Raw genomic sequence first — 12,147 nt, 5'->3', positions numbered from 1 at the left:
TAACATCTGTGTTGGGCATCCCCAAGACCACTCTCAGGTTTAATGGTTCACAAGAAGGACTCATGGGACCCAGAAAGCTATTATACTCTTGGTTATAGTTTATTACCGTGAAAGAAGACAGATTAAAATCAGCAATGGGAAAAGATGTATAGGGTAGAGTCCAGGAGAAACCAGGCACGAGCTGCCATTTGTCCTCTCCCAGTGCAGATGCAGGGAGAGTGTTTAATTCTCCCAACAGTGATGTGTGACGTGTGTGAAGTGTTGCCAACCAGGGAAGCTCACCTGAGCCCTAGAGTCCAGAGTTTTTATTGGAGTTAGTCACATAGGCATGCAGCATTGATACCCCAGCACCCTCCCAGTAGTCAAACTGATATGGCATGTCCCAGAGCCCCAGGTGTACAAAAATAGGCATTCACCATAAATCACATTGTAGCATAAATTACATAAACTTACTTAGCATAAACTAAGTAAGAATGCTGATTGACTGGTTTAAAAATCTGTACTTCCAAAGCCAATGTGACCTTGGCTACATCAACAGAAATACAGTTTTAGATCAAGGGAGTTGATACTTTTAATCTCCAATGCATCTTGTATCCAGTTCTGGGTAGCATACCTCAAGGATACTGACAGATGGGAAGGCAGTGGGATAGGGAACAGTCAGAGGGAGAGACTCAGGAACAAAAAAAGAGCAAGCATTGAGCAATTGCTTCTATGTTGGAGAAGAAAAAACAGCGGTGAGAGGCAATACATGATAGCTGTCTTCAAATAACCAGAGGGTCAAAGACTTAGATGAGGGAAAAAGCACAAGCAAGAACAGACAAATGCCCTGTCTTGCCTTGAGTTAGTCTTACTGCCGTCACCAGCAGCATGCATTTACTTTAGTTAAGATCAAATTTTTTTCAAGAGGGATTTTTGCTAGGAACATAAGCAGAAACAGAACTAAATACCCAAATCTGCACAAGTAAGACTATATGAAGTGCAGACTCCAGAGCCTAACTTCAATGGCTAGAGAAAGATTTGTTTGGTTGGTACATCTTGCAGGTCCCTCTGTTTTTGTTCAAGCTCTCTCTGAGCAAAGATGCCCAGAGGGCTGGGCTGTGGTAATAGTAGTTCGGCAGAATGTGCGCTTGGCAGGTTTCTCAGATCCTCCCTAAATGCCATCCCAATCTTTTCTCTCTGGTATCGTTATTACCTCTGACCTTGGGCTTCACTGAGCTTCCCCTCTGCTTCCACTGCATTGCCCTTCCTTCCTGATTGAGTGAAATACATCCTTATCTAGTTTCTGACAATCTCTCCTCTGGACTCAAAAGTTGACACAGACCTTGCACATACTCACACAGTGACTCTCCTACAGCAACTTTGGCTTTGAATTCTTGAAAGTAATGCCGTTGACCAGTTTACTTGTCCTATTCAGTCTACCCAAAGTATAATCTCAGTGATTCAATCCTAGATGAATATTCTTGTAGGATGACCGGGTCATAATTGCTTATTAGATATATGTGTGACTAATTAAAATTTTTTTTCCCTTTCAAGTTCTAATAGTTGCAACCTCTGTAGTGTATTTTGTTATCTTGGAAAGCCCTAGCAGTAGAGAAGATTCAAGCAGATGCTGGTTCTGAATGTTTATTTTTGCTGTCTTCAGCAGATCATGACCAAAGGGTAGGTCCTCATTTTTAACCTTTTTCAATATGTTGTTGTGTACATGAGTTTTATTTTTAACCTCTCTTCAAAACTGGACTGATGAAATCTAAATTTTATTATCTATTGACATTAATAGTCCATGAATAAATGAAATGCCATATTGATCTTCTGAAAGCTTGCCAAGTATTTACTTACATAGAATGGATATTATGATTTGATCTTTACTGAATTTTGATTTCAGTTTGTTGGTGTCTATTGTTTTACAGAGGTTATAATTGTGATACTATTTTCTTTTAAGTGAGAAAAGTTTTTTTCTTCTGTTTCTAAGAAAGTGTTCTCCCAAAAGAAAATCTGGTTAAATAACATTTTAAATCAGAAGATGAAGAAGACAGTATTTGCCCAGAACAGATTTTACCCCCAAAAAAACACAGAGGCAATATTGCACACTGGTTAAGGACATGAATTGTGAAGCCAGACTCACAGCTTTGACTTCCAGCTTTGCTATTTTCAAGCTGTGTGATCTTGAACATGTTATATAACTTCTCTGAGCTTTAGTTTTCCATATCTGTAAACTGGGACATGGTACCTAACTCAAAGACTTATGAGAATTAAGGCACTCAGAACAGTGGCTGGCATATAGTCTATTTTCAAATTCAAATATGGTCCCTATATAGTCACTTCTTAGATTACTTTGCTGAGTTAGCTTCTAATGAATAAGTAGGTCCATTATTATTAAAAGATTGATGTTAAACCATCTTTTTCCCCCTTTTTTCTTTCTTACATATTTTCTCTATTCACTTCCTTCTATTAATTACTGGACGAGGGGTGGGGATACAGGCTCTGAAGCTGGACTTGAATTCTGCTTTCAGCTTAATTCTAATCTTACCTCTGCTGTTTCTACTTCACAGACTAGGTCAGTCCATGGACAATTTCAGTTGCCAGAAAGGAGTTCCTTTTGCTGAGCTTACATCTGGCTTAAGATAAAGATAAAAGATTGTCTAGCCCTAAAGGACATCAAGAATTCTGTATGTCATGTATGAGTCCTTATGCCAGGAAATCATGGGAGATGGAAGTTACCCCTTTCATTTATTCACACTTATGGCATAGCAGATAAATCTGAGTTAAATTTGTTTTAATAAGCCCTTCTAAGGAAAAATGCTTTTTTTGCCCTGCGTAATAATCAGCAATTAACTAGACCTGCTACTGATTGTATTCCAAAATTCCAGCCCTCATATTAATGATTTTGGTTACACTCTGCTGAGCATTCTCTAACCCCTAGGAGAACGTGATAAAACTGGGATGAAATGTCTCAGAACAGAGACCACTTGTCTCATCAGGGGAGAGAGTAGCCATGTGGTGATCTACAGTAATTAATCAATGAGGAAGGGAGCCTGGAGACCCTTCCAAGATCAATCTTCATTTTTCTTTGTAGCCTGAGCTTTCTCTCTTTTGTTTTATTCAGAATCACTGAAGCACTGTAGAAACATAATTCTTCAAATATCTGTGGTGTGACTCACTGTTTTATGACAATCCTGGTGTGTGTGGATGTGTGTGTATATTTCAAGGGATTGAAACAAAGAGTTTATAAATCTTAGCTCGTCCCCACCCCCACCTAGTAAGCTTGTGAAATAGCATAAAACATGAGGGCAACCAAGTCATCTTCTAGGAGATGGACAGAGGAGTAGAGAAGCCTTCTGATCTACATAGTAACCATCCCTTTCTCCCTTTAAGTGTATGTGGCAGGGTTTGGTAATGTAATAAAAACCGTCCTTTGTTTGGCTGGATTCACGAGCACTCACCCCATTTGCAAATGGCATAGCCATGTGAGATATTGGAAAATAGCAAAGGCATGGGTGACATCAATCTAACCTGTACATTAAATCTGAATATGCAGCAAAGCCAGTAATGTATTGTCTATAAAGAAAAATAAAATTTCACATAGGAGCTCTGTTTTAAGATCCTGCAAAGCTCCCCTCAGTTATTTCCATTTTAAATTAGTACTGTGCTTTCAGGTATGCCAATTTATTTGGTTCTAAGAAACAAAATGTATTCTCATGATTTAGATGTTGCTTAAAAGCAACTTAGAGATTTCTGGCGATATAATAATAAAAATAAAAATAGTTGGAAATCAGTGATCACCACTCATAAGCAAGCAACATTTCTAGCTATTCTTTCTTTCGTTTACATCCAGGGAGATTTCTGGCTTTTTCTCCAGGCTCTGTTTGGAAATCAATACTACTCTTATTAGATCTGGCGTATGTGTTCCTAATGGAATTGCTTCTAACTGGGTTGACCCAGGTGGCTGTACATAATGGTCTCAGCTGGAGCAGAAGGTATGGTAGACTTCATAATTATATTTTTCTGATAGTTTCATAAATCGTCTATCAATGGATTTTTAAAATTGAGGTGAATTTACATGACATAAAGTTAATCATTTTAAAGTGAATAATTCAGTGGCATTTAGTACATTCGCAGTGTTGTGTAGCTACCACCTCTATCTAGTTTCAAAACATTTCCATCATTCCACAGTAAAACCCCATCCCTATACCCCTTTTTTCCAGCCCTAGCAACTACCAGTGTGCTTCCAGTTCTGATGGATTTTAAATACATTTCAAAAACTGTCTCATGTTTGCCTTTAGATCCATGAATGGTGGTTCTGGGCTCCCTGCTTATGTTCACAGGTAAGTTCTAGAAATTCATCCCCAGGACTTTGTGTAATTTGCATTATCTCTGGAGGTAAAATTTGGACTCTAGCTTCCAGACTATTGTTCAAATCTTGCCCCCCTCTTTGGCCAGTACAGTAGAATGAATTATAAGTATCCTGGATTTATTACCCCTTGAGGAGTGGTCCCTTCTGTAATATTCCCTTATTTCCAGGCTCTTTGATACTGAGCTACAGAAGTCCTTTAAATTATTTTTTAAAACTCCTTTTTAAAAAATAGGTAAATAGCCCCCAATTCTATATAACTTTTAGCAGGAGCAAGGGGAGACTCATGATTGGATGGGCCCAGAGCCCAGTTTTGGTCTGCCACCACCTTACTGCAATACAGGAAGGCAGTAGGCTCAGGAAGTCTGCAAAGTGTAGCGGTTTGCTTTTGAGACTTGGTGTTGCTAAGGATTTCTGGGGCAGAGAAACCTTAAGTGAAACCTGGTGAGGAAGGGGTGAAAAAGAAGATAAAAAGAAAGATTTTTATTCCCTCAAGTGAGTGGACTTTCTTTTACATAGAAAGACAACGAAGGAAAGAAAAGCAAGCATTGTAGAGTCAGAAGACCAGGGTTCAACTCCCTGCTCTGTTGCTCACTATGTGGCATCAGACAAGGGTTTTAACCTTGTCATTCCAAGGATCTATTCCTTCATTTGTCAAATGGGTATACAAATACTACACCTAACGAGGGTTGTGAGGCTTAAATGAGATCATTCTATGTTTACTGCCTAGTACAGTGGCTGGCACATAGTAAGTAGGTACTGAATAAATAATAGCTGTTACTAATACATCTCAGGATGCAGAGGATCACATTGCCTAGTGACTCTGAAAGTCATATTGGATATCATTAATGTGCTTTGTGGACAGGCTTCCCCACAATCTCACAGACTCACTTTCTTGTCCTGTTCCATCATAACAGTTGATGTTGCTGCTCCCCTTTCCTTCTCCTCCCTGACTTATGAGTCTGAACACCATTTTTCCCTGTTACTATAATTGTTCTGATTTAATAATTTATCAACTCCATAATATGCTGTTTTTCTTTAAATCACAGTGTTACTTCTGCCATTCTTTCTCTTTTTACAAATACACTTTTTTTTGGGGTGCGTTGGGTCTTTGTTGCTGCGGGCGGGCTTTCTCTAGTTACGGCGAGCAGGGGCTACTCTTTGTTGCGGTGCGCGTGCTTCTCATTGTGGTGGCTTCCCTTGTTGCGGAGCACAGGCTCTAGGTGCGCGGGCTTCACTAGTTGTGGCACGAGGGCTCAGTAGTTGTGACTCGCGGGCTCTAGAGTGCAGGCTCAGTAGTTGTGGCACACGGGCTTAGTTGCTCTGTGGCATGTGGGATCTTCCTGGAGCAGGGCTTGAACCTATGTCCCCTACACTGGCAGGCGGATTCTTAACCACTGCGCCACCAGGGAAGTCCCCCATATGCTTTTAACGTCTTTCTTTTATAAACGAGCTCATGGCAATTAGTGGCGACTCATTGAAAATAGGAGATACAAATGAGTCAGAGCCAGAAATTATATAAATTAATGAAAGGACTCTGGTCTTGCATAGAGAAGGATCCATTAACCATCTAGTACTATTCTTAGAAGCGGCAACCAACATCTACATTACAAACCCGTGTATTGATGAGACTGTTGTTCTTTAACAGGCCCTGAAAGATGTTTTGATTACTACAAAACTCTCATTGTTAGTGTGCAACTAACATCTTTTTCACTAGCAGTACCACTAATGTATCTTCAAGTGGCATGAAACTGCCCTTAGCCAGATGGACTAAGAATGACAGTATTGTTCGGGATTCAGCAAGCTCCAGCTTCAACCACTAGCACCAGCTGTGAATTGCATCCATATATCCCCTCATCTGCAGTCTCCATCCTGGAACCTGGGATGGCATTAGGGAATCTCAACTTGGCGTCCATGGACTCCTGGATACCCCAAGTAGATAGTCCTAAAGGAGTCACAAGCCCCTTGATCTTTACAGTTTTGTGTGTGCATTCTTTTTTGGGAAGAGGATCCATAGCTTTCTCCAAGGGGTGTTTAATCCCAAAAAAGGTTAAGAATCATTATAGTAGAGGAAAATTCTATTACTGCTGCCCATGTTCTACCTAGACATCTGGGTTCTGCAAAAGTATAGCCTCATTTGCAAAGAAGGAAAAGATTCTTATCATTTTGAAGAACTTTTTTATCATGTGACTTCTGCCAGTTCATTCTCAGAAATCTTCACCAAGTTAAGCTAGTTAAATTATTATCCAGAACGTGATTGGTTCAAGGTGGCAGAGTAGAAGGACGTGTGCTCACTTCCTCTTATGAGAGCAACGGAATCACAACTAACTGCTGGGCAATCATCGACAGGAAGACACTGGAACTCACCAAGAAAGATACCCCACATCCAAAGACAAAGGAGAGACTGCAATGAGATGGTAGGAGGGGTGCAATCACAATAAAATCAAATCCCATGACTGCTGGGTGGGTGACTCACAAACTGGAGAACAATTATACCACGGAAGTCCACCCACTACTGGAGTGAAGGTTCTGAGCCCCATGTCAGGTTTCCCAACCTGGGGGTCTGGCAACAGGAGGAGGAAGTCTCAGAGAATCAGACTTTGAAGGCTGGCAGGATTTGATTGCAGGACTTCAACGGGACTGGGGGAAACAGAGACTCCACTCTTGCAGGGCAAGCACAGAGTGGTGTGCGCATGAGGACCCAGGGAGGAGCTGTGATCCCATAGGAGATGGAGCCAGACCTACCTGCTAGTGTTGGAGGGTTTCCTGCAGAGGAAGGGGGAGGCTGTGGCTCACTGTGGGGAGAGGGACACTGGTGGCAGAAGTTCTGGGAGGTGCTCCTTGGCATGAGCCCTCCCAGAGTCTGCCATTAGCCCCACCAAAGCACCTGTAGCCTCCAGTGCTGGGTCACCTCAGGCCAAACAACCAACAGAGAGGGAACTCAGCCCTACCTATCAGCAAACAAGCGGATTAAAGTTTTACTGAGCTCTGCCCACCAGAGCAACACCAGCTCTACCCACCATCAGTCCCTCCCATCAGGAAGCTTGCATAAGCCTCTTAGATAGCCTCATCCACCGGAGGGCAGACAGCAGAAGCAAGAACTACAGTCCTGCAGCCTGTGGAACAAAAACCACATTCACAGAAAAATAGACAAAATGAAAAGGCAGAGAATGATGTACCAGATGAAGGAACAAGATAAAACCCCAGAAAAACAATTAAATGAAGTGGAGATAGGCAATCTTCCAGAAAAAGAATTCAGAATAATGATAGTGAAGATGATCCAGGACCTTGGAAAAAGAATGGAGGCAAAGATTGAGAAGATACAAGAAATGTTTAACAAAGACCTATAAGAATTAAAGAACAAACAAACAGAGGTGAACAATACAGTAACTGAAATGAAAAATACACTAGAAGGAATCAATAGCAGAATAATTGAGGCAGAAAACGGATAAGAGACCTGGAAGACAGAATGGTGGAATTCACTGCTGTGGAACAGAATAAAGAAAAAAGAATGAAAAGAAATGAAGATAGCCTAAGAGACCTCTGGGACAACATTAAATGCAACAGCATTCACATTATAGGGGGTCCCAGAAGGAGAAGAGAGAGAGAAAGGACCAGAGAAAATATTTGACGAGATTATAGTTGAAAACTTCCCTAACATGGGAAAGGAAATAGCCACCCAAGTCCAGGAAGCACAGAGAGTCCCAGGCAGGATAAACCTAAGGAGAAACACGCCGAGACACACAGAAATCAAATTGACAAATATCAAAGACAAAGAAAAATTATTAAAAGCAACAAGGGAAAAACCACAAATAACATACAAGGGAACTCCCATAAGGTTAACAGCTGATTTCTCAGCAGAAACTCTACAAGCCAGAAGGGAGTGGCATGATATATTTAAAGTGATGAAGGGGAAGACTACAACCAAGATGACTCTACCTGGCAAAGAACTCATTCAGATTCGATGGAGAAATCAAAAGCTTTACAGACAAGAAAAAGCTAAGAGAATTCAGCACCACCAAACCAGCTCTACAACAAATGCTAAAGGAACTTCTCTAAGTGCAAAACACAAGAAAAGAAAAGGACCTACAAAAACAAACCCAAAACAATTAAGAAAATGGTAATAGGATCATGCCTATTGATAATTACCTTAAATGTGAATGGATTAAATGCTCCAACCAAAAGACAGAGGCTTGCTGAATGGATACAAAAACAAGACACATATATATGCTGTCTACAAGAGACCCACTTCAGACCTAGGGACACATACAGACTGAAAGTGAGGGGATGGAAAAAGATATTCCATGCAAATGGAAATCAAAAGAAAGCTGGAGTAGCAATACTCATATCAGATAGACTTTAAAATAAAGACTGTTTACAAGAGACAAGGAAGGTCACTACATAAAGATCAAGGGATCAATCCAAGAAGAAGATATAACAATTATAAATATAAAAGAGGAAACCGACAGTAACACAATAATAGTGGGGGACTTTATCACCTCACTTAATGGACAGATCATCCAGACAGAAAATTAGTAAGGAAACACAATCTTTAAATGACACAATAGACCAGATACATTTAATTGATATTTATAGGACATTACATCCGAAAACAGCAGATTACACTTTCTTCTCAAGTGCACATGGAACATTCTCCCAGATAGATCACATGTTGGATCCCAAATCAAGCCTCGGTAAATTTAAGAAAATTGAAATCATATTAAGCATCTTTTCTGACCACAATGCTATGAGATTAGAAATAAATTATGGGGAAAAAACCCCGTAAAAAACACAAATACATGGAGGGTAAACAATACGTTACTAAATAACCATGAGATCACTGAAGAAATCAAAGAGGAAATCAAAAAATACCTAGAGACAAATGACAATGAAAACACGATGATCCAAAACCTATGAGATGCAGCAAAAGCAATTCTAAGAGGGAAGTTTATAGAAACAAGAAAACTCTCAGATAAATAATCTAACCTTACACCTAAAGGAACTAAGAGAAAGAAGAACAAACAAAACCCAAAGTTAGTAGAAGGAAAGAAATCATAACGGTCAGAGCAGAAATAAATGAAATAGAAACAAAGAAAACAATAGCAAAGATCAATAAAACTAAAAGCTGGTTCTTTGAGAAGATAAACAAAATTGATAAACCATTAGCCAGACTCATCAAGAAAAAGAGGGAGAGGACTCAAATCAATAAAATTAGAAATGAAAAAGGAGAAGTTACAACAGACACCGAAGAAATACAAAGCATCCTAAGAGACTACTACAAGCAACTCTATGCCAATAAAATGGACAACCTGGAAGAAATGGACAAATTCTTAGAAAGGTATAACCTTCCAAGACTGAACCAGGAAGAAATAGAAAATATGAACAGACCAATCACAAGTAATGAAATTGAAACTGTGATTAAAAATCTTCCAACAAACAAAAGTCCAGGTCCAGGTGGCTTTACAGGTGAATTCTATCAAACATTTAGAGAAGAGCTAACACCCATCCTTCTCAAACCCTTCCAAAAAATTTAAGAGGAAAGAACACTCCCACACTCATTCTACGAGGCCACCATCATCCTGACACCAAAACCAGACAAAGATACTACAAAAAAAAAAGAAAATTACAGACCAATATCATTGATGAATATAGATGCAAAAATTCTCAACAAAATACTAGCAAACAGAATCCAACAACACATTAAAAGAATCATACACCATGATCAAGTGGGATTTATCCCAGGGATGCAAGGATTCTTCAATACATGCAAATCAATCAACGTGATACACCATATTAACAAATTGAAGAATAAAAACCATATGATCATCTCAATAGATGCAGAAAAAGCTTTTGACAAAATTCAGCACCCATTTGTGATTAAAAACTCTCCAGAAAGTGGGCATAGAGGGAACCTACCTCGACACAATAAAGGCCATATATGACAAACCCACAGCAAACATCATTCTCCATGGTGAAAAACTGAAAGCATTTCCTCTAAGATCAGGAACAAGACAAGGATGTCCACTCTCGCCACTGTTATTCAACATAGTTTTGGAAGTCCTAGCCATGGCAATCAGAAGAAAAAGAAATAAAAGGAGTACAAAGTGGAAAAGAAGACGTAAAACTGTCACTGTTTGCAGATGAAATGATACTATACATAGATAATCCTAAAGATGCCACCAGAAAACTAGTAGAGTTAATCAATGAATATGGTAAAGTTGCAGGATACAAAACTAATGCACAGAAATCTCTTGCATTCCTATACACTAACAATGAAAGATCAGAAAGAGAAATTAAGGAAACAACCCCATTCACCATTGCAACAAGAATAAAATACCTAGGAAGAAACCTACCTAAGGAGGTCAAAGACCTGTACTCAGAAAACTACAAGACACTGATGAAAGAAATCAAAATGACAGAAACAGATGGAGAGATATACCATGTTCTTGGATTGGAAGAATCAATATTGTGAAAATGACTACACTACCCAAAGCAATCTACAGATTCAATGCAATCCCTATCAAATTACCAATGGCATTTTTTACAAAACTAGAACAAAATATCTTAAAATTTGTATGGAGACACAAAAGACCCCAAATAGCTAAAGCAATCTTGAGAGGAAAAAACGGAGCTGGAGGAATCAGACTTCCTGAGTTCAGACTATACTACGAAGCCACAGTAATCAAGACAATATGGTCCTGGCACAAAAACAGAAATATAGATCAGTGGAACAGGATAGAAAGACCAGAGATAAACCCATGCACCTATGGTCAACTAATCTATGACAATGGAGGCAAGGATATACTATGGAGAAAAGACAGTCTCTTCAATAAGTGGTGCTGGGAAAACTGGACAGCTACATGTAAAAGAATGGAATTAGAACACTCCCTAACACCATACACAAAAATAAACTCAAAATGGATTAGAGACCTAAATATAAGACCAGACACTATAAAACTCTTAGAGGAAAACATCAGAAGAACACTCTTTGACACAAATCACAGTAAGATCTTTTTTGGACACACCTCCTAGAGTAATGGAAATAAAAACAAAAATAAACAAATGGGACCTAATGAAACTTAAAAGCTTTTGCACAGCAAAGGAAACTATAAACAAGCTGAAAAGACAACCCTCAGAATGGGAGAAAATATTTGCAAATGAATCAACGGACAAAGGATTAATCTCCAAAATACATAAACAGGTCATACAGCTCAATATTAAAAAAACAACCCAGTCAGAAAATGGGCAGAAGACGTAAATAGACATTTCTCCAAAGAAGACATACAGATGGCAAAGAAGCACATGAAAAGCTGCTCAACATCACTAATTATTAGAGAAATGCAAATCAAAACTACAGTGAGGTATCATTTCACACCAGTTAGAATGGCATCATCAGCAAATCTACAAACAACAAATGCTGGAGAGGGTGTGGAGAAGAGAGAACCCTCTTGCACTGTTGGTGAGAATGTAAATTGATACAGCCACTCTGGAGAACAGTATGGAAGTTGCTTAAAAAACTAAAAATAGAATTACCATATGACCCAGCAATCCCACTACTGGGCATATACCCAGAGAAAACCATAATTCAAAAAGACACATGCACCCCAATGTTCATTGCAGCAATATTTACAATAGCCAGGTCATGGAAGCCACCTAAATGCCCATCAACAGACAAATGTATAAAGAAGATGTGGTACATACATAGTGGAATATTACTCAGCCATAAAAAGGAACGAAATTAGGTCATTTGTAGAGATGTGGATGGACTTAGAGACTGTCATACAGAGTGAAGTCAGAAA

The sequence above is a fragment of the Aethalodelphis obliquidens genome, unplaced genomic scaffold (genome assembly GCF_003676395.1).
Source record: "Aethalodelphis obliquidens isolate GAN/ISIS:26980383/991018 unplaced genomic scaffold, ASM367639v1 scaffold11, whole genome shotgun sequence".
Taxonomy (NCBI): Eukaryota; Metazoa; Chordata; class Mammalia; order Artiodactyla; family Delphinidae; genus Aethalodelphis; species Aethalodelphis obliquidens.
Note: the sequence above shows the minus strand (reverse complement) of the source record.